The sequence below is a fragment of the Schistocerca cancellata genome, chromosome 8 (genome assembly GCF_023864275.1).
Source record: "Schistocerca cancellata isolate TAMUIC-IGC-003103 chromosome 8, iqSchCanc2.1, whole genome shotgun sequence".
Taxonomy (NCBI): domain Eukaryota; kingdom Metazoa; phylum Arthropoda; class Insecta; order Orthoptera; family Acrididae; genus Schistocerca; species Schistocerca cancellata.
The window spans coordinates 401,214,440-401,239,655 of record NC_064633.1 but is presented as its reverse complement, the minus strand read 5'-3'; positions in this window follow the sequence as shown (position 1 = coordinate 401,239,655).

Below are 25,216 nucleotides of genomic sequence, written 5' to 3'. Positions count from 1 at the left end.
CTCGTATCTGCGATGCAACAAAATCAAAGAAAATTCAATGTTCATTGTTAATACTAAGTGTGTAAAGACAATGATAGCAGTGAAACATACTTCTGTTCAAGTTCTTAGAAGAATAAGACTTTTACGCTAACATTTTTCTGCGTGAATGTAAAGGCCTGGGAAGTAATAATTTCTATTTGTTATCTCAGAATATAATTATTATTCGTTAACATAAAATGACTATTTTTATTTAATGTCAATAAGTTCGTAAAGTGCCATTCCACCGAGTTGTTGCCATTTTCAATGAAGCACACGTACGTTAATTGTTGGCCGCCATGGCTGCAACATTAAATTCACATAAAGCTGGGCGCGGATTTCACATATTCGCTAGAAACTGGCTTCATTGGACAAAAGAAGTAAAAAGTGCAAGCAATACCAGCACATCAAGCACATATAGACAGAATTTTAAATTATTTTAGTTACATCAGGACGCAGTCAGCCGCTTATATTAAACAGAAACACAACTCATATTCTTTTACTGTTTTCAGCTGTTTATAAATGTTTTCTAGGTCATCAACAGCCATACATGCAGAAATCATATTTACTCTGAAAATAACGTAGTTCATGTTCTCCTATTTAATATGCTGTTTAAGAGAATAGTCGTCGTCACACTCTTATGAAGCTAGTCACCTGCATATGCAAATTGTAATTATCGCGACGCGTTCGACTTTAACTACTTGCACTATTACGTGAAATGGACGTCGTTCTCTTAACATTGTTGTACATGAACTTGTATATGAAAGCTTACAGAACATTCAAAGCAAAGCTTTAAAGAATAAAAATAACCATTCTTGTTTTACATTTTTCATCAATTTAGGGAAGTTTCTTTCCATTTATTCATGACATACATTTTTAATAAGTTAGGATAAATTACAGTGGCGCCCAAAGTGGGGCCCCAGAATCATAATGTTTATGTACACAACAATTAACATTTTACAATATTCGCGGATATGTGAAGTTTCGTACATGTATGTATCTTTTTCTATGTGTTAATCGTATTGTAATTTCTCTTTCATGTACGGCTATCGAGAACTGTGAACGAGGATGACAAAAGTAGTAACCATTCAAGAAACTAGACCTGTCAAATTAAACGACATAAACAGAATCGACAGCGTACACAAGGTAGGGAGCGGTGTGCATGTTTTTGCAGCTTACAGGTCACGTATCAATGAGACTGCAGGCCATGAAGTCAAACAGATTTGTGCAGACAGTTCTTAAATAATTTATGTAGCTTCAGTTGTTTGAATGTTAACTAACGTCTTGAATAATTATATGAAGATTGCATTTGTTTTTTCGGACATATCCGAAAGAACAGATACCATCTTCATAATAGTTAACGCTAACCGGCCATTGACCGTCATCTTCTGTGCTGGAAGCACATGCATTGCCCGAACTCTTACGGGACTCGGTAAGATTGTCTGCCGCGAGTAATGAGTGTAATGGGCAGGGGCACCACGAATGTAGTGTGTGGACATTAAATTGGGAATGTGGGTCTCACGTGGAGCGTGCAAGGGATAGATCCCTACAGTCGCATTATCCTCTGTACCCTCGGTGGTTCATATGGACAGAGCGTCTGCCATGTAAGCAGGAGATCCCGGGTTCGAGTCCCGGTTGGGACACACAGTTTCGACTGTCCCCTTTGATGTATATCAACGCCTATCGACATCTTAGTGTCTTGATTTCTTTATCATTTCATGAATAATTTTCACATATCGGTGGAAGAATTTTTTGCATGTATTTGTGTGTAATTAGTTGTTGTTAGTGCAATATTGTGTGCCCGTGTGTGCTGAATTTATCACTGCATACCATTATGGTTAGGCTAACGATGAAAGACAGGAATGACATGGAAGAAATCCCCAGTGTGGAACACCACGAGAGCTTATCAGTTTTAGATAGGACTCTTAACATGGACAGAAGGATTCTGAAGCCCAAATATACGGCACAGAAGGACGTGGCGAAGGTTTTGAGACACTAAATTTCGAGCACGGATACGTGTCTAGTAGAAGTGTACTTACGGTGTTAGCTAACAATAACGTTGTCGATGTTACTGGGCAGAAGAGGTTAGCCGCAACTGATCCTTTGTCAGTAATAGGACAGGATCTGCTTTCTGCATTGTTACGAAAGCTATAAATGCATGAAAAGGAAAGAGAATGGGAACGAGAAGAGAAACAAAGTATCTTAGAACAGGAACGCGAAGAAAAATAGACACAATTTCTCGCTGACGCTGAAAGATAGCGAGAAGAAAGACAAATCCTTAGAGAGAAAGAAATGGTAAGACACCTCAACGAAGCTTTAGTTAAGCGTAACGAAGAGATTGTAATAAGGCTATATGTAGTACTTGATGCTGTCGATAAGGCTCTCGTGAAGGATATCAAGGAAGATTTGTCACATTAGCGTTTTGCGAACAAGTTGAAAAGATCTACCGCAAATTGTGGAATAACGTAATGATGATGTGCCAAGTTTACATCTGTATAAGGATCAGTTAGAAGAAAAGGTGAAACTGCTGGCCACATCGGTAGACGAAATAAACAAAGACATGAAAGAGACAGTTAAAGGGGTGGTCTCTCAGTCCGCTACAGTTTTTTGACTTGTGTTATTTCACACACTCCTGTGAAGTGAAGTAGACTCTTCGTGTACCTTCCTATTGGATGGCAGGCTACATGTGCTAGAAATCTGGAATTGCTGTTGCAATTTGTTTCTTTTTTTTTTTGGCCTTGAGGTCTCACAGATGTACCATACTGTTTGAATATCGTGTTTTCTTTGAACGTTACCGTTTCTCCGTGGTGAGGAAACGTAGAGCTCCTATGCAACATTTCCTGTGCGAGACTGATGTGGGTGTTCTATAACGTCTCATTCAGTTATCAGATAAAGGCCTTTATAACAGTGACAATGACCCCGATTTCGAGTATTTAGTTATCATGATACTAAATCGAAGAAGGAAACTGACAGTGATGAAGATGTGAAACGTGATGACGATGGAGAAGCGTAAGAACAAAAAGATGTTTTCCATTAACAAAACAGAAGCCGCTGACTGGCGTAAGAACAAGATAACTCAACATGGTCTTGCAGCTGCGTGGATTGCAACAAATTCCGAGGAGTCTCGGAGAAACTTACTGTTTGGGAGATAGAGATTCAAATAAAGAAATACGTTTGTGGAAAAAAAAACATTAGCCTTTTGTTGTCCATGTTTGAAGTGGAAAACAAGGTATCCGTGTCAACAATGTGGCGTTCCGATTTGATTGGAGACTTTATAGGAGGATCTGCTGAAAGCAATTAAGGTTTTATTCAGGGCCTCACAAGAGTACATAATGTGATTACATTCTTCTTGATTGTATAAATAACAATTTGGCAAAATTTCTCCTTTAATAGATTTACGAGGTGGAATAATCGCTCTAAGGCTGAAACGATGAATAGTACACTCGAAGCTTATTCGAGGAACAATTTGTCATAACTGAAATACACTCCTGGAAATGGGAAAAAAGAACACATTGACACCGGTGTGTCAGACCCACCATACTTGCTCCGGACACTGCGAGAGGGCTGTACAAGCAATGATCACACGCACGGCACAGCGGACACACCAGGAACCGTGGTGTTGGCCGTCGAATGGCGCTAGCTGCGCAGCATTTGTGCACCGCCGCCGTCAGTGTCAGCGAGTTTGCCGTGGCATACGGAGCTCCATCGCAGTCTTTAACGCTGGTAGCATGCCGCGACAGCGTGGACGTGAACCGTATGTGCAGTTGACGGACTTTGAGCGAGGGCGTATAGTGGGCATGCGGGAGGCCGGGTGGACGTACCGCCGAATTGCTCAACACGTGGGGCGTGAGGTCTCCACAGTACATCGATGTTGTCGCCAGTGGTCGGCGGAAGGTGCACGTGCCCGTCGACCTGGGACCGGACCGCAGCGAAGCACGGATGCACGCCAAGACCGTAGGATCCTACGCAGTGCCGTAGGGGACCGCACCGCCACTTCCCAGCAAATTAGGGACACTGTTGCTCCTGGGGTATCAGCGAGGACCATTCGCAACCGTCTCCATGAAGCTGGACTACGGCCCCGCACACCGTTAGGCCGTCTTCCGCTCACGCCCCAACATCGTGCAGCCCGCCTCCAGTGGTGTCGCGACAGGCGTGAATGGATGGACGAATGGAGACGTGTCGTCTTCAGCGATGAGAGTCGCTTCTGCCTTGGTGCCAATGATGGTCGTATGCGTGTATGGCGCCGTGCAGGTGAGCGCCACAATCAGGACTGCATACGACCGAGGCACACAGGGCCAACACCCGGCATCATGGTGTGGGGAGCGATCTCCTACACTGGCCGTACACCACTGGTGATCGTCGAGGGGACACTGAATAGTGCACGGTACATCCAAACCGTCATCTAACCCATCGTTCTACCATTCCTAGACCGGCAGGGGAACTTGCTGTTCCAACAGGACAATGCACGTCCGCATGTATCCTGTGCCACCCAACGTGCTCTAGAAGGTGTAAGTCAACTACCCTGGCCAGCAAGATCTCCGGATCTGTCCCCCATTGAGCATGTTTGGGACTGGATGAAGCGTCGTCTCACGCGGTCTGCACGTCCAGCACGAACGCTGGTCCAACTGAGGCGCCAGGTGGAAATGGCATGGCAAGCCGTTCCACAGGACTACATCCAGCATCTCTACGACCGTCTTCATGGGAGAATAGCAGCCTGCATTGCTGTGAAAGGTGGATATACACTGTACTAGTGCCGACATTGTGCATGCTCTGTTGCCTGTGTCTATGTGCCTGTGGTTCTGTCAGTGTGATCATGTGATGTATCTGACCCCAGGAATGTGTCAATAAAGTTTCCCCTTCCTGGGACAATGAATTCACGGTGTTCTTATTTCAATTTCCAGGAGTGTATGTTTTTCAATACAGTTATTTTGCGTATCTGTAATACTGCCTCCTTGATGATAATCTGTGAGTGAATAGAGAAATAAATACTTGCTGTTATTTCAGTAGTACATTAAATAAAAATAAACTTCAAATTTTGCTGTGTTTTAGTTTTCCAAGTGTTACAAAATGTGGACTTTTTAAAAAACGCAAATTTCCATACAGTCTGTTTCCAAGAAATGTAGCAAGCAACAGGAAGACATGAAAATATATATTCAACTAAACAGTGGTTTTATACATAAAAATAAACAGGCACTCTGAGAGACCACTCCATAATAATTGTGTTCCTGTCAACATCCGTAGTAGCTGAAGGTTAAGTTAGAAGTTATGAATGTAGCACCAGATGTACCCTCCCGCAAGGACGACATCAGCCAAGGACTGCTAGAGGAATTTGATAGTCTTAAGAATTTAGTTCAGTTCACGTTTACAGCGTGGCAAAACCAAAGTATAAAGCAGATCAGAGAACCTGTACAAAAAATAAACAGTGAAAAACATTACAAAGAAAGGGATGTGTCTAGCTCTCCATATCAATAAGGGCACACACCTTTAGAGACATTAGCATTTGAAAATGTGTTTCATGGAGGTCCAGGTGGTGTGAGTTCACACTTCCAGGATGTGAACAGAATGAGTGCTGGCTTAGGCCCAGTAATACCTATTTTTACCAGTCTGATGCAGGAGGACAACTTGATTAAGCACCGGCATTTCCGGACATTTAGTGAAGACAAAAAGATATTCCACTCTGTTGGCCGCGCGGGGTAGCCGTGCGGTCTCAGTCGGTTTGCAACGGCTCGCGCGGCTCCCTCTGTAGGAGGTTTGAGTCCTCCCTTGGGCATGGGTGTGTGTGTTGTCCTTAGCGTAAGTTAGTTTGAGTTAGATTAAGTAGACTGTAAAACTAGGGACCGATGACCTCAGCACTTTGGTTCCATAGCACTTACCACAAATTTCCAATTTGCAGCTTGTTGTATTTATAAAGAACTTCAGTGGTGTTTAGCCTCGGTTGTGAACTGAGAGGCGAAGAATGCAGTTTGCACTATCACACATAACGGGAGGTGTCCCGTTGTGAGCACTACAAGTTGCAGAAAGTTGTCACACGTTCGCACAGTTCGAAAAATATTTCTTAGGACGATTTTGGTCAAGTTCTGCACAAGAACGTTTACGTAAATTGGTATATTGTCCAGAAGTATATAATCCGAAACAGGGCATTCCTAGGAAACATATATTGAGAAATATGTAAATGTGACAAGATATTGGCTTGATCCTTTATCTCAATTAGATAAGTTGCGAATATTAAAGGCACGATTAGGGAAAAATTAGTGCATGTGCCAGACACAGATCTCAAAATGTTCCTTGTTGTGCTAGACCCATTAGACATCATACAAGAGGACGCTAAGAGGGCAAATGAAAATAATGGATCCAATCGTAGTAATTGGATGTAGGCGGAAACCACAATACCCGTCGGAGTGATAGTAACCGTAAACGAGGTGGTTTTAAGCCTTATAACGACAGTAGAAATGTCAACAACGGTTACTATTACCAAGATTCGAACTATAATGTTAATCGTATTAACTGTAGATCGCAGTTTGCTAATCCCAGTAATGGTAACTACCAAAACAGCGAAAGCATTGCAAATTGTAAAAGGAAAAGTGACAATGTATTTAATTCCAACCTGAATAAGAACATGGCCAGTGGCTAGAACCCTAATTCAGAACAACAAATGCAACAACAAAATGTATAACGCTAAACCATGCCACCGCGATACCAGTGCCTCTGACATCATATCAGTCGCACCGGCAGAGACCAAATCAAATACCGCCTCATAGTGTACATACTGTGACGGTAACGGGAAACAGTCAAAATCAACCTTCACAAGCGTCAAACTATGCGATACCCCTGTTGGCCTTCGGTAGGAGGTCCGGCACAAAGTCAAGGTACAGCATAACCTCGTAGACATGGTAAGATATAACGACAGTCAAGACCTCAGGCAAGAGTTGCCCCAGAAAACGACAAATGCAAAAAGTGATGTGTCAGGAAGGTACAAGCAGCGATAATGAACAGTATAAACGATATTCAAGTGCAGTTAATAATCGATACCAGCGCTTCGGTTTTGGTTAGGTACACTACTTTCGACAGATGTGTAAATCAAGTTAAGACGTAATCCATCCTGCCTATACAGCATTGCGAAGTAGTGGGTGCCATTGTGTCGAAGAGTCAAGTAATTACGCACGGGTTACAGGTCGAGGGAGAGGGACACACAAAATGACGTTTCCCGTTGACTCATTAGCTTCAGGAACCATGACATGGAACTGATACTGGAGAGGTTAAAAACCGTAGAAAGCCATGGCAAGTTTTGTCGGTAGTTCGTGTCCATTATATCCGAACGAATATGTAATGGGTAGACGATAATGAATCACGAGAGCGTGGTTGCCAGATTGGGAATCATCACACGCCAGATGCACAGGAAGTGCCTGAATTAATAAATATGAAAGTTATCTAGGCCAGAAACAGTGAGGTAAATTATCAACCGTTTGAAAAAAAAAAAAAAAAAAAAAAAAAACGCCGTACTCTCGGAGTAACCAGGCGTTATCCGGAGATCCGTATAAAAGATGTAAGTTTACGAGCATGAAACGTACTGTCCAACTGCCTACTCAGTGCAATGGACCCGAAAAGAAGCTGTCATAAAATAGATAAGAATGATGCGGGGTTAGAATAAAATATAAAAAGTTTTATACCGAAATTGAATCCTTCTCGTGAAGCGGATATTAAATACTCTTCTTGGAACACAGCAGTCGTTACGTACTCTTTTCTCGCTTTATTTTGTATTCTAACGTTCTCGCCTGGTCGTTACGACCAATCCTTACCACTTGCCATGCACAGAGATATCCGACAGAAATAAAGTTCCTGTGTACATCACAATAACAGCCATCATATATGCCCTAAAATATTTCAATGAGGAAGGAGTAGACGATACTCTAGAACACACAACTAACTGATACCTGTACTAAATAATTTTACAAAGGGTCACCATACACACTGGGGTCAAGTGCTTAGTTGGTGAGGTTGGAAAATCCTCTATAATTAGGAAGATCCTGACAATGATATCACAAAATACACTCCTGGCAATGGAAAAAGGAACACATTGACACCGGTGTGTCAGACCCACCATACTTGCTCCGGACACTGCGAGAGGGCTGTACAAGCAATGATCACACGCACGGCACAGCGGACACACCAGGAACCGTGGTGTTGGCCGTCGAATGGCGCTAGCTGCGCAGCATTTGTGCACCGCCGCCGTCAGTGTCAGCCAGTTTGCCGTGGCATACGGAGCTCCATCGCAGTCTTTAACACTGGTAGCATGCCGCGACAGCGTGGACGTGAACCGTATGTGCAGTTGACGGACTTTGAGCGAGGGCGTATAGTGGGCATGCGGGAGGCCGGGTGGACGTACCGCCGAATTGCTCAACACGTGGTGCGCGAGGTCTCCACAGTACATCGATGTTGTCGCCAGTGGTCGGCGGAAGGTGCACGTGCCCGTCGACCTGGGACCGGACCGCAGCGACGCACGGATGCCCACCAAGACCGTAAGATCCTACGCAGTGCCGTAGGGGACCGCACCGCCACTTCCCAGCAAATTAGGGACACTGTTGCTCCTGGGGTATCGGCGAGGACCATTCGCAACCATCTCCATGAAGCTGGGCTACGGTCCCGCACACCATTAGGCCGTCTTCCGCTCACGCCCCCCAACATCGTGCAGCCCGCCTCCAGTGGTGTCGCGACAGGCGTGAATGGAGGGACGAATGGAGACTTGTCGTCTTCAGCGATGAGAGTCGCTTCTGCCTTGGTGCCAATGATGGTCGTATGCGTGTTTGGCGCCGTGCAGGTGAGCGCCACAATCAGGACTGCATACGACCAAGGCACACAGGGCCAACACCCGGCATCATGGTGTGGGGAGCGATCTCCTACACTGGCCGTACACCACTGGTGATCGTCGAGGGGACACTGAATAGTGCACGGTACATCCAAACCGTCATCGAACCCATCGTTCTACCATTCCTAGACCGGCAGGGGAACTTGCTGTTCCAACAGGACAATGCACGTCCGCATGTATCCTGTGCCACCCAACGTGCTCTAGAAGGTGTAAGTCAACTACCCTGGCCAGCAAGATCTTCGGATCTGTCCCCCATTGAGCATGTTTGGGACTGGATGAAGCGTCGTCTCACGCGGTCTGCACGTCCAGCACGAACGCTGGTCCAACTGAGGCGCCAGGTGGAAATGGCATGGCAAGTCGTTCCACAGGACTACATCCAGCATCTCTACGATCGTCTCCATGGGAGAATAGCAGCCTGCATTGCTGCGAAAGGTGGATATACACTGTACTAGTGCCGACATTGTGCATGCTCTGTTGCCTGTGTCTATGTGCCTGTGGTTCTGTCAGTGTGATCATGTGATGTATCTGACCCCAGGAATGTGTCAATAAAGTTTCCCCTTCCTGGGACAATGAATTCACGGTGTTCTTATTTCAATTTCCGGGAGTGTATATGAAATTGATAGTGATAATCATGAACCCATAACAACCTTTACGAAGCATTTATACAAGCTAAAGGAACCCCTAGCGTAACCTACAGTACATTGATCACAAAACAAGTTACTCTTTTAACACTACACTCAGAACCCTACAACATGCCCTACTGTCTATGCTATTTTAGCTGGACAATGACGTGTATTTACCGATACTTTTCTCGACTTGTCCTATAGACACACACGTGTTACGTGGCTAGCACGAGTGTGTGAAAAAAAAATGACTCTGAGCACTGTGGGACTTAAGTGTTGAGGTCATCAGTCCCCTAGAACTTAGAACAACTTAAACCTAACTAACCTAAGGACATCACACACATCCAGGCCCGAGGCAGGATTCGAACCTGCGACCGTAGTGGTCGCGTGGTTCCAGACTGTAGCGCCTAGAACCGCTCGTCCACTCCGGCCGACAGTGAGTGAAAAGAAAATACGTAGCACAACTCCTATCTCCAATAGAACTGAAGTGCACACACAAGCTAGTGACTCAGTTACTGAGCGCTGATCAAACGCAGTGTTTACCGTGCGTTACCATCGGCTGCTGTGGTTGGCAGTGACGTATGATGACGGCGGGGCGTCTACGTTGTGTGGACCTACAAACCTCAATACTATTCTGGCTTTGATTGTATCAGCAGCTGGAAACTGCCCTGAGTTTTCATGAGACGAAAAACTGTGTTTTTCCCTGGTTAATCTATTGGCAATGTTCACTTGGTCTCTTTAATTGTTCCACAGAACTTAAGTAACTTAGGTCGAAATCCGTAATTCCACTCTGGAGATGTTACAAGATTTTTGAACCCAGTGTACGCAAGTGTTCACTAAAAAGCTCTTCTAGGCCGACAGAACAGTAAGTGTTCCACCTACACACAGCCCTGCTCTGAAAGACCTCTCTCCCTTTACCTGTGGCCCCAGTCTGAAGAGACCTCTCATTCTTCTCTTTGCTGAGACTGACCTATATATATATATATGGGCTTCTGCCACTGTACACTGTGTTCATCTTGTACCACAAGTCGTAACGGCCAATGCTGATTGTGGTACGACTTGCGTTGTTTCTTGGCCCAATGAGGCTTCAGAAGCGTGTTGCGGTTGGAAACTATTTTCCTTCTGGACTATATAACATTCATGTTTCGCTCCTAACCTCTCACACTCGGCACATACGTGAGCTGTCCACGTGTAACCCAGTGTTCTCCATGTCTTACTCATGCGATATGGGAGCATTTTTAAAAAAATATAGGTGCTTTCCACTGTGGTCTGTTTTCTATTTCGAAAAAAACGATCCTAGCAACAATGGTTTTGTGCTTTTCAAAGACCTCCTATTGTGATTTTGAAAGCATTCCTTTTCTAGAAGCTTTCTCAGCATCAGCTGTGGTCTTTTTGCTTCTGTTCTGTCCAGTCGCCTCTGACCTGCTGTTAACTTTACTTTGTGCAACTCAACATTTTTCATAAAGGCGAATTCCGTGTATTGGTCCTCTAAGGGCGGCCCCGCGGATCCCTGCTATATTAAAATGTTTCCTTCTGTTCCACACAGGTGTGAGTCAGAGAAGCTTACTTAATGGCCTATTGTTAGCTGTGCACTGTCATAAACGACCATCCTTGGGCTGCGCTAATGGTGCCTGCCTCCACACTGCGAAGGGTCAGCTTTTTGTGGCCCCTCACGAAATGCATTCCATGCTCTACTTCTCTCGACAGGTAAGAACTCAATGCGTCCACTTCAGTTCAAAGTGATTGCGACACAAAGTGATGATTAACATGCATAGTGGAGAATGCTTGTTAGTATGCTATTCATGTTGGCCATGTATGAATGATAAATCTTCATACTATGTAAATTAGTATCACATTACTTGAAGTATGGCATGTGTGGTATCAAACACCTCAGCATGATGGGTAGATTACGTTTCTGTATATAAAATGGTATGTTAAGGGGCAAAATTATAACGCCACCTTACATATCCTTAATTTTGTGGAGGGGTTTATTAATGATTGAGTCATTGATTAACACTGCACAAAATTATGCAATTTTTTGTATAAACATTCAATCCATACAAGGGATGTAATCCATATTGTCCAGCTTTTCAAACTATTCTTATGAATAAAGTATGTCATTATTAATGGTTATACAAGTACACTCCTGGAAATGGAAAAGAGAATACATTGACACCGGTGTGTCAGACGCACCATACTTGCTCCGGACACTGCGAGAGGGCTGTACAAGCAATGATCACACGCACGGCACAGCGGACACACCAGGAACCGCGGTGTTGGCCGTCGAATGGCGCTAGCTGCGCAGCATTTGTGCACCACCGCCGTCAGTGTCAGCCAGTTTGCCGTGGCATACGGAGCTCCATCGCAGTCTTTAACACTGGTAGCATGCCGCGACAGCTTGGACGTGAACCGTATGTGCAGTTGACGGACTTTGAGCGAGGGCGTATAGTGGGCATGCGGGAGGCCGGGTGGACGTACCGCCGAATTGCTCAACACGTGGGGCGTGAGGTCTCCACAGTACATCGATGTTGTCGCCAGTGGTCGGCGGAAGGTGCACGTGCCCGTCGACCTGGGACCGGACCGCAGCGAAGCACGGATGCACGCCAAGACCGTAGGATCCTACGCAGTGCCGTAGGGGACCACACCGCCACTTTCCAGCAAATTAGGGACACTGTTGCTCCTGGGGTATCGGCGAGGACCATTCGCAACCGTCTCCATGAAGCTGGGCTACGGTCCCACACACCGTTAGGCCGTCTTCCGCTCACGCCCCAACATCGTGCAGCCCGCCTCCAGTGGTGTCGCGACAGGCGTGAATGGATGGACGAATGGAGACGTGTCGTCTTCAGCGATGAGAGTCGCTTCTGCCTTGGTGCCAATGATGGTCGTATGCGAGTTTGGCGCCGTGCAGGTGAGCGCCACAATCAGGACTGCATACGACCGAGGCACACAGGGCCAACACCCGGCATCATGGTGTGGGGAGCGATCTCCTACACTGGCCGCACACCACTGGTGATCGTCGAAGGGACACTGAATAGTGCACGGTACATCAAACCGTCATCGAACCCATCGTTCTACCATTCCTAGACCGGCAGGGGAACTTGCTGTTCCAACAGGACAATGCACGTCCGCATGTATCCCGTGCCACCCAACGTGCTCTAGAAGGTGTAAGTCAACTACCCTGGCCAGCAAGATCTCCGGATCTGTCCCCCATTGAGCATGTTTGGGACTGGATGAAGCGTCGTCTCATGCGGTCTGCACGTCCAGCACGAACGCTGGTCGAACTGAGGCGCCAGTTGGAAATGGCATGGCAAGCCGTTCCACAGGACTACATCCAGCATCTCTACGATCGTCTCCATGGAAGAATAGCAGCCTGCATTGCTGCGAAAGGTGGATATACACTGTACTAGTGCCGACATTGTGCATGCTCTATTGCCTGTGTCTATGTGCCTGTGGTTCTGTCAGTGTGATCATGTGATGTATCTGACCCCAGGAATGTGTCAATAAAGTTTCCCCTTCCTGGGACAATGAATTCACGGTGTTCTTATTTCAATTTCCAGGAGTGTATATGGATACATATGCTCCAAATGCTTCAATTCTAAAATTTTGTTTCTAGATGGCATGTATTCTATTATTCCATACCGAAAACTAGTATTCATTAATTCAGTTACCTATCATTTTGGAAATTAATATTGATAAATGCCAAAAATTATGTATAGCTAAAGGTACATCTTACCCTTTTCCTTAACAATCATACACTATAAGTGTGATGGTCAAAATGGTTGAAGATTAAGAGAATTCCTTTGCATAATTACTTGAACTACAAATTCTCAACCAGTGTATATCATCAGTTCTATAATAGTTTAATATTATCATTTGAATTCTATCTGAAAGCACATCACAATTCTTGTCGCTTAAAAATTGTGAACAATTAGTGGCTTGAATATGGAGAGCTTTATCTTGAATAGAAACGCATAAACATGAACTACTCCCCTTAACCTATAGAAAAATAGCTTTAACTTATCATGATGATGAAATTCTTAGTAACCTCTGTAGCTTTAGACTGCCTCATTGAATGGGTGTTGTGCTGATAGGCTCTTCTCCATTGCATTTACCATACCAGCATCTGCCTGTAGCCTTCTTCCATCTTCGTTGATGAACATGCTAGGTAAGTTGTTCTGGAGTGTTCTTTACTGCTATCTTCTGTCGAAATAGTAGGAGCTGTATTGCCTAAAGTCTCTCACTCTGACTGCCTTCCCCTGTCGCTGCTATACTGTCACCTCATCTGGATCTTGACGTTCAGTTTGACCCTCTGGATTGTTGTCAACACATGACTTTATGTTGTGGTCCTAGATGTCCACCTCTGTTAAAAATTCCTTTCTTTTTTTTAACCTTTGACAAACTACTGACGGTTTTCAAGTTTGCCCTCAAAACTTTCCACTGGATTTCTAACCTATCTCATTATTGCTTGTGTGTAAATCCCTTTTGCTTTCAAAATTTAAATTCGAATGCATCAATGTTACTTAATTCTACCTAAGTTTCCCTATCGTTCGAGAGAAATAGTTAGATTAGAGGGAAATGGTGATGTACTTTGCATATCATTAGTATGTACATGCAGTTAGTATGTTTTTAATCTGAAACCTTGTTAGTTTCATGCTAAAAAATGAAAAATATGCTTGTTCTGTGCTCTCTCCTCTGTTTCCCATTTGTACCCTTCTTTACCATCGACTCCAGCAACATAGACTCTCGATCTCACAATGTTCTCATCCGATTAACTTACATATTTGTAAATATCAACTGTTTCAATCACATCCAGCAACGTATTGCACTACCTGCACACTTACTGTAACTTTACTACCTGCATTTATTGGCTGGCCTGTATTTTTCACCTTATCCTTCTTTGCTCACCAGCTTTTTGAATCAGAACTCTTCTAATGTCCACACAACAATCTGAAATCATCTGCATATTAATTCAATGTCATTCATCAAGCAGTACAATTATAATTTAGTCGACCTGTCAATAAATAGTACGTTAATATCATATTTAATAGCAATGTATCAAAATACCTGATCTCTGTGAAATATGTGAATTTCGATTATTATAATTCTAACCCTCATTGGCCTTTAGATTGTTTATGTAGTGCATCCCTAAGGACTTCACTATGTTTGGGTTGACGAATTCCACAGCATTTTCATGTACAATTCTATCAATTTCTACCAGACCGTTACATGCAGAAAAGAACTTATGGCATTGCTGTTTTTGTTTGTTTGAAAATAATATGTTTTTACTAAAACTTTTCATCCCACCATAAACACTCGATTGGTGGCAGTTTTTTATACCCTGGATTTCCTCTTCATGGCTGCAAAACGGATGTTGTTCAGTTGCATCGCCACAAAATTTCATTGTTGTGCTCTTTGGATTTGTGGAAATTTTATTACTTCCCTAATTTTGTCTGAGGCTGGTTTATTTGTTAAGACAGCAAATGGTGCTATAGCGCATTTCATAGATCATTGCCTGAAGTGGTGCCAAATACGTATTACAGGTATTATGCTTCTTACTGTAATATAAGTGACACCGTGTTCCTAATTCTTTTATAGTCTGCACAGCTAGATTTGTACTTGGTTTGTATTCTAAAATGCATATAGGCTTGATTCGAAGCTGCTTGAGGGTAGTCTGCCAATGTTTGACCTATATTATGGTCCATTGTCAGACAATATTCTTTCAACTCTGAAATCCTGATAGAGTGATTTTGTAACAGTGCACCCAGTTGCTTTTTGAAGGGCGTAAGGCTGACATACTTAAATGTTAATTCTACCACAACGAGAATAAATGTATTTGCCTTATTTGTCCATGGCAATGGTCTCATGAAATGTGTTGCTGCGACGTGTTTAATTTTTCAGGAATTATTGAGTACATGGGTGGTCTGGCTCCTAATGTTATGTGCTTAGCCCTCTGATAATCTTTGCATTTGGCTAATACTTTTTTCCATATTCGAAAAATAATATGACTGTTTATATTTCAAGTTACATTTTCATGGGCCATAATTCCCATTGCTAAGATGTGGATACCAAACGTATTTATTAATCATTTCTTCTGGAATACACACTACATTGAACTTGTATCTACATTCATTCTATAAAACAAGTTGTCATCTTTCAGAAGATAATGGAAGAGAATGTCGACGATGTTCTTATCTTTCACTTATGTTTGACTTCCAATATCTCAGGGTCTTTGTTTTGTTCCGTGGAAATTTGTTTGAATGCATTAGTTACATAGTTTTGAAATGGTACAATTTTAATACACTGAATTCATAACCTACTTTTCTCGTCATTACTTCGCAAACTGTTACCTATACCTCGAGGAGAGCTTGATAGCGCATCTGCTAAAAAGTTAATTGGACCTGGTAGATAAATAACTGAGAAATCGCACTCTTGTAGTATTGCTATCCACTGAGCAGGTCTGCCATGAGTTAGCTTTGCCGTTAGCAACAACTCCAACGCCTTACAGTCAGTAAAAGTTTTGTTTTTCTTATTTTGACTTGCACTTTTCGTGTTTTGAATACAGGCAGTTCATTTTCAATATTACGTTATTAAACAGCTGTTCTGAAGTGGCTGTCATTTCACTTCCACTGTCAATGACTGCATTAATCATTGTATTTCCCACTTGAGCACTAATTATTGGGTGTATGTCGAGTGGCACACTTCGACCACGGTGCATCTTCAATCGAATCATATTCGAGCCTATTGATCTGTGTACTCTCAGACAACAAATTTTGTGGTGGAGGTACGTCAATCACTTCCTCTCCTACACAATGGAAGGATTTCCCAGTCTTCGCTGATCTAACTTCACCAAACTCTTCTCTGTATGCTTGCACAATCGCGTCATTGTTATCCGAATTATAAAAATTAACATTGCTATCCAGTGGTAGCCAAACTAGGGTTTCTCTCGATGGCACGTTATCCTCCTACTCTCTGTGTCAAACGTTCGATATAAGCAACGTAATGGTTCATCATCTTCTGTAGGTGTCACTTCGATGTAGGCGTGGGATGTCTGCCTCATCATCAGTTGAGTTCCAGTAAATCATGCCCCAACCCGTGACTTGTATTTCCAATCTTATTTTTACGGCATCTATTGCTAATTTCTCTTCCCCTGAGTCATGTTTGTTGTGACTCTGTTTGTTGTGAATTATACAATCGTCTGTGGCTTGAGTGTTATCTTCTTGGTCCCCCACTTCCACAACAGGTTGTTCATATTTCGTCTGAGCGTCAAATGTACTCGGATTCTATATATCCTTTCTGGTTCTTGAGGGTTGTTCGAATTCGAGTGATTCTGATTTTGCTGGTGAAACCAATTTGGTCTATTTTCACCATTTCACCAGTTCCTATTCCTGTTATTATTTTTATTTCGGAAAAAGCGGCTGTTGTTGCCATTATTATTCCGACCTGAATCCCAATATCCTGATTATGTCCATTATTACGTCCTGAGTTCTGTGTATACCGATTACTATTGTCATTGTATGTCTTTGTATGTCTGTTCACCTTCGTTCTTTACACTCGAAAACGTTTCTACAATTAGATTCTGAATGCACGCATTAGTTTGTTTAATTTGTTGAATCAGATACTGCAACATTTCATACATACTTTTAGATTCATTTGGATCTTTATCGGTAGCCATTTGATTCAACTTTCCCCTTTTCTGTCCCTACTGAACTGACTCTTTAATTTGTGAATGAAGTGCAGGTGCTCAGACACTCAACCTTTCTGTCCTTTCACATGAAAACTGGTGTCTTGCGACTACACCCGGTTCGAGTGTAATCATCTCAAATTACGTCTCGGTCTTGATCTGCCTCTGCACCGTTTTAATAATCAAGTCCTTGATGTGAGTGTTTTGAACTTGTCTCACCTTAGCGACGTTCATGACGAGACATTGCTACGTTGTGCTGTTCCTGCTACTTTACTGCCTCTGACACACGCTCCATGCCTACCACCTCGTCTAAAACCTGGCTTTAATCTGTCCGCCATTTCGAATCTACCTAACTCTCTCTGAACTTCGCGCTTTTTTCTCACCGGACTTCGCGTCAACATGCGATCATACGATCTAACATACCTCCAAAACATCATACGTAGCCCTGCACGAATTCTAGTCTACAGTGCACACTTTCTCTCAGTTCAATACAAGAAATTTTTCAACGATGTTTGGAACAGAATCCAACACACCAACAACGATGTCATAAAACCTGTGTGCCAGCCAGTCACAAAATATAATTATGAAATACACCTAACTACTGACTTTAATTGAATTCATTTTTTAAAAATTTCATCTAATTACAAAAGAAGTCACACGTTTACTGCTACATTGCACTTCCAGAGCTAAGAAAATTCGGATTGCTGAACCTCCAACTTCCAACATGATAATGCCACACCTGCAAAGTGTTGCTACTTTACTCACTCTCTGAGATTTATAAACACAAACGTACTATTGCTAACTCTGAAATGTACTGACAAACTTTTGCTAGTCTAAACCTCAACAAGATAACACACTGTATGCACAAATCATTAAATATACCACTTTCAGTCCTCAAAATGACTTCTAACGGTCTCGTGTTCCTGCCACACACGTATTCTAATAGTGTCCAGTACTATATGAACGTGATTCTAACAACTTCACTCAGCTCAAAACTTTCTGGACAGTCTCATATATCTCCCATCAACCACAAACATTTTCTGGCCACTTTCCACTGTGGTCAAAAGTACCGGGACGTCCTGATTTTTCAACCAAAAACATCCCTGGTAGTCTCCCTTCAACCACAAACGTATTCTGACAATATTTTTCTGTGCTCAAAAATATCCGGACAGTCAGATTTTTCTGTCAAAAACGTCCTGATATGCCAATCTTCTTGATATGCCAGTCTCTCACCCAAAACGTATCCTGGCAGTCTAATATATCAACGAAAAATGTATCCTGGCAGCCAAATCTCTCAACCAGAAACGCAACATGGCAGGTCCGCCATTATGTAACATTCTCCTCTGATCGTTATGAGCCGTCCTTATCACTTGCCATACATGGAGACATCTGACCAAACTAAAGTTCCTATGATCCCCCAGCCATGGAAGATACACTATGTGGTCAAAAGTATCTGGACATCACCAAAAATATGTTTTTCATGTTAGCTGCATTGTGCTGCCACCTACTGCCAGATACACCATATCAGCGACTTTAGTAGTCATTAGACATCATGGGAGAGCAGAATGGGGTGCTCCGTGAAACTCACGGACTTCAAACGTGGTAAGATGAATGGATATCACTTGTGTCATACGTCTGTACCCAACATTTCCACACTCCTAAACATCCCCATGTCCACTGTTTCTGATGTGATAGTGAGTGGCACTGTGAAGGGACACACACAGCACAAAAGTATACTGGCCGACTTCATCTGTTGACTTACAGTGATTGCCAACAGATGAAGAGGGTCGTAATGTGTAACAGTTAGACATCTATCCAGATCATCAAACAGGAATTCCAAATGGCATCTGGATCCACTGCAATTATTATGACAGTTAGATGGGAGGTGAGAAAAATTGGATTTCATGGTCCAGTGGCTGCCCGTAAACCACACATCACGCCGGTAAATGCGAAACGACGCCTCACTTTGCGTAAGGAGCGTAAACATTGGCCGATTAAACAGTGGGAAAACGTTGTGTGGAGTGAAGACTCGCGGTGCACAATGTGGCGATCCAATGGCTGGGTGTGGGTATGGCGAATGCCTGGTGAACGTCATCTGCCAGCGTGTGTACTGCCAACAGGAAATTTAGGGGGCAGTGATGTTATGGCTTGGTCGTGTTTTTCAGGGAGGTGGCTTGCACGCCTTGTTGTTTTGCGTGACACTATCACAGCACAGGCCTACATTGATGTTTTAAGCAGATTCTGGCTTCTCGCTGTTCAAGAGCAATTTGGGGATGGTGATTGCATCTTTCAACATGATCGAGCAGCTGTTCATAACGCACGGCATGTGGTGGAGTAGTTACACGACAGTAACATCCGTGTAATGTACTGGCCTACTCAGAGTCCTGAACTGAATCCTACAGGACACCTTTGGGATGTTTTGGAACGCCGACTTCGTGACAGGCCTCACCGACCGACATCGATACCCCTCCTCAGTGCAGCACTCCTTGAAGAATCGGCTGCCATTCCCCAAGAAACCTTCCAGCAACTGATTGAGCTTATGCCTGAGAGAGTGGAAGCTGTCATCAAAGTTAAGGGCATGCCAACATCATATTGAAATCCAGTATTACCAATGGAGGGTGCCATGTACTTGTTAGACATTTTCAGCCAGGTGTCCGGATACTTTTTATCATATAGTGTAAGAAGGTGCTGGATGAAATCACGAATAGACATCACAATAACAGCTGTCATACATCCCCTAATATATTTTAGCGAGGAAGGGGTAGCCTCTAGAACACATAGACAACTGTCGCTTGAACTAACTATTTTTATTACAGAATCACCACACACATTAGGTTGAAGTGTTTAAATAGTGACATTGGAAAAACATTCATAATTAGGAAGATCCTGACAGTGAATTAACAATTTGAAAAATTAATCATAATAAACATTTACACATAACAACATTTCGAAAGCATTCGTACATGAGAAAAGAACCTCTAGCATGATTTACAATACAATGATCACAAAACAATTTACCCTCCTAAATATTACACTCACAACCCTTCAACATGTCATACTGTCTATGCTACTTCAGCTGGACAATAACGTATATTTACTGATACCTTTCCCGACTTTTAAGCCCTATGAATACATGCACACACAATATGTGGCTACATTGGACACGAGGGAATGAGAAGAAAATACTTAATACAGCTCCAGTCTCCAATAGAACTGAAGTGCAGACAGAAATTAATGACGTCCTTATTAAGCGCCTGAGCCAACGCGATATTTACCATGCTTTACCAGCTTCTGTGTCATTGGCAGTGGCGTATGATAACAGCGGCGCATCGACGCTGTCTATTCTGGCTTTGGCTGTATCAGCAGTCGGCAAGTGCCTTGAGTTTTCGTGGGGCAAAAAAATGTGGTTTCCAGTAGGTAAACTCTTGGCAATGTCCATTCGCTCTCACTTAGTGACATTACACCTCTGCCCTCTTTAATTGTTCCACAGAATGTAACTAACTTAGGTCGAAATCCATAATCTCCACTGTGGAGATGTTACAAGATTTTTGAATCCTGTGAATGCAAGTGTTCACTAAAAAGCTCTTCCAGGCTAATAGAACAGGAAGCGTTTCTACCCATGGCTCTGGTCTGAAGAGACCTCTCCCTCTCTTCTATGAGGAGACTGTCCTGTATATCTTCTTCGTTCCCCCCACTGTACCTTGTGTTCATCCCCTACCAGAAGTCGTAGCGGCCAATGTTGACTGTGGTGCGACTTGCTTTGTTTCTTGCCCCATGAGGTTTGATAAGTGTAATGGGCGTGGAAACATTTTTCCTTCTAGTCTATAGCATTCATGTTTCGCTTGTATCTCCTCAGACTCTGCCCATTCACGAGCTGCCCATGTGCAACCTCGTTTTCTCCATGTCTTAATCATGTGATATGCGAGTATTTGTTAAATATTATGGTGCTTTCCACGGTGGCTTGTTCTCTGTTCCAAAAAAGGAGCATAGCGATAGTGATTTTCGTGCTTTTCAAAGACCTCCTGTTCTGATTCTGGAAGCATTCCTTTCCTAGATGTTTTCCCAGGTGCTGTCTTTCTACTTGTGTTTTGTCCAGTCATCTCTTTTAAGCGGCCACGTGGACTCCGACTACGCTCTTTCTTTCCATTCCACACAGGTGTGAGTGAGAGAAGCTCGCTTAGTGGTCTACTGTTAGCTGTAAGCTGTCATAAACGACCTGCTTGGGGCTGCGCTAATGATATCTGCCTTCCTGCTGTGAAGGGTCGCTTTTTTATGGCCCCTCCGAAATGCATTCCATGTACTATTTCTCTCGATGGCTGGCAGCTCCCTGCATTCACTTCAGTTCAAAGTGATTGCGATACTATGTGACTATTAACATGCAAAGTATTGGACGCTTGTTAGTACCGAGTTCATGTCAGCTTCATCTGAATGGTTACTCTCCATGCTATGCTAATTAGTATCACTTTACTTGAAGTATGGCGTGCATGATATCAAACTCCTCATCCAGGTGAGTAGATTATGGGTCTATATTTAACTAGTATGTTAAGGAGCAAAATTATATAGCCACCTTTCAGTATGTACATGTTTAGTGATTAGTGTAGCATAACTTTCATGTTTCTGACAGAAAGTTAAGTAAAATGGATAAGAAACCAGATTTGAAATTACTCCGAGATGTCATATTTGAAGTGAGAACAAATATTCACTCTTTGGCAATTGGGGAAGATTTTGTTCTTTCTATATACATGTTTATTTAATGTATGTATAAGTGATGTTATATTCAAACTATGCAACAAACACTCTCGTAACAAATGTGCTAAGGTGAGATAGTTTAACACTAATAAAAAGGTTATCAGTTATGATGCTTCCATACCAGGTAGGCTAACAGTTATGTGTAATTAATTTTACCGAACTTTATTGTCATATATCAGGACGGTTTGAGTTCAGTTTTTGGTGTGAGTGCTTTTTGGACAATGTAAGACCGCGAATTCTCTCGTATTTCACGTTTGTTGTTTTTAGCTAAGGCAAAGATACATGCATAAAGGTCCCATCAGGTAATATGTAACCTATATGAATGAAAATGAATTAAACATCTGTGTAGAACGTACGTGGCATTGTAGTCTGGTTATAGTCTGGTTACTCAAGGAAGGTTACTGTTTTGCAGAAGGACAGCGTAAGTCAGTCCTTGTAAGCGATACATATTCACTGCAAATTTCTTAATATGTGTACATTTGAAGGAATAAGATAACGAAATGAACTGACTAAAATATCAGCATATGTGTACTGTATGCACATTGAAGTATTGAACACTGAATTGCACCTCACATTATGTGTTACACAGGCAGTGCAAATCATTTGTGTAAAAGAAAAGAGACGTGAGTGACTGATTAACGACATGGAATGATGTGTATTAGTGAACTTAAAGACGCTCTTAAAGTGCTGAAAACCTTAAATATGACGAAAGAACGTTCTCCGTACAGTAGCGTAAACAGGTGATAATAATAAGACGCAGCACACTTCCAAAAGGACCGTGAACAGTATCAGAGGGTACCTACTGCTACAAGTTGCGAAACGTATAGTACCCACACAGCGCACAACAATAAAATATTTGGCGCGGTCGCTCGGAAGCTGGGAGCACTGCCAACTCCCGAAAATGGAATAGAAATGATCTGTTGACGCTGGCATTTAGCTGGAAACTTTTAATAGTGCAATATCTAGTGTATAGTGTCCACATAAATGTTGCAGTGATTGAATAGCAAGCCTAAACGAGATGACCTTGAATATTTATTGTTGAACACAACACAATCATAAACGGATATAACAGTATAAAAGAGGTCAAGTGATACTACCTGTTGTTTTCACGACCCTCCTATGAAATGCGGGCCTGGGGAGTCTCCTGTCTTAATGTAATCCATTATTTTCAGTTGAAATATATGTTTCTAAGTTGTCAGTTTTACCTTATACGTGAAATCCTGTAACTGTTGGCAAATAATGTTCACCTTAAAGTACATAACTCACTGAGTTAGTAGTCACAAACACAGTCAGATGATGCAGTTTGGTGGCTCCAATCTGGTTTTATTCCCGGTTTTTCAAAGCATGTGAACCCAAATGGGGTAGCAAATTTTAAACTATTTCCAGGCCGCTTTGAAGTATTTTCCAAGCTTCATTAATGCTGACAGACACAAGCACAGCAGAGTACACTCCAAATAATTACAGGATGACACAGTGGTTTTTCAAATCACAGATTTTGTATACTTTTAAATAGTGTGTGATCGTCAGAACTAGTTAATAAACATTATACTGGCCTAACATCAAATCAAATGTTATTTTCGTACAATGTGTTTGTGAAAAGTGTTTATTGAATCTTGACTATATGAGACTATAATTTTCCGGTCAACAATGTGGAAACGTTTGACACATCAAAAGTATTATTATTATTCTCGTGTGAGAAACATGCAGGTACATGCACATACATTTTACACAGTTATGATTCAATTACTTTTGACTAAAACTTGGCCACTTCCAGCGCATTTTCTGTTGCTTGTTGAAGATCATCTTCTGTACAAGAGACTGGGCGCAATCGACACCGAAGCATGTGCCGAACTGTCTGTTCTTCTCCACAGTCACACCGAATATCATTTCGGTTGGTGTATGCTCATCTTGCCAAGTTAGCTTTTTATCTTCCAACTCCGGATATCAGACTATTCAGGGCTTCTAAGTTGTCCATTTCCCGTCGTCGCCTGGAAGTTAAGCTTCAGCAACTCTTTTCTAACCAGGGGGAAGGTAGGTCGTAGCCCTCCATAGTTGTAACCTAGCTTCTCCAGCTGTGCTTCTACGTTCGTTTGATGTCCTAAGGAAACTCTTCCTTCAGTCGTTGCAGACGCAGTTCATGCCAATACAGAGCATGGGTAATTCCATGTTCCACTGCCTTTCTTTCCTTGTTTGTAGTTATTTCTCTTCGAACAGGTGGTGGTGCTATTCCTGCAAGGTGGTAAAGCCATTCGACTGGAGTCGATTTCAGGCAACCTGTTATAATTCTGCAGGTTTCGTTGAGAGGTACATCCGCCTTTTTGGCGTAAGTTGAGTTACAAAGAGCAGGACAGGCAAACTCTGTGCAGAAAAGCATAGTGCCATTACAGATGTTCGGATTGTTTCAGGTTGACTACCCCACTGTGATCCGGCCACTTTCCGTAGGAGATTGTTCCTGTTGGAAACTTTCGATTTGCATTTCATGCATTGCTTTCTAAAAGTGGCTCTGAGCACTATGGGACTTAATTTCTGAGGTCATCAGCCCACTAGAACTTAGAACTACTTAAACCTAACTAACTTAAGGACATCACACAAATCCATGCCAGAGGCAGGATTCGAACCTGCGATCGTAGCAGTCGCGCGGTTCCAGACTGAAGCGCCTAGAACCGCTCGGTTTTTGAAAGTGAGAGATCTCTCAAGTGTCACTCCTAGGTGCTTTGGTGTCTTGTCGTGTTCCAATTTGACTCCCGATCATACTGTATGCTACTTGCGAGTGGATTCCTTGTTTCTCAAATGAAAAGCACACACCTGGGTTTTTGAAGGGTTTGGTTTAAGCTGGTTTGTATTGTAGTATAGTAGGGGTACACGAAAGGAACTTTCGAGAAGACTGCGATGATCTGCGAACAGTATGATAAAAGCAATCGGGCGTACCCTGGTCAACGTCAGAATATGATTCAAAACAATCTGACGGCTGATCCTTTCACACCAGAAACATAATCATATATACCCATAAAATGGCATTTATGGACAAAGCTTTCCAGGAGCCTTCTGTTGTGGTCTGGAAATGGAAAAAGCGCTAAATAAGTATTTTCCTGCGTGTGAAAAGACACGAATTGCCAGAAGCACAAAATCCAATAAACTTAGACACTATTCGTATCTACGATGCAACAAAATCAAAGAAAGCCCTTTCCTCCGAGTTACCGCAATTTGTAGTGTAGGAGATGTGCGTTAATTTTTGGCCGCCATTTGCTGCAACATTCTCTAAACTCACCTAAAGCTGGGCGCGGC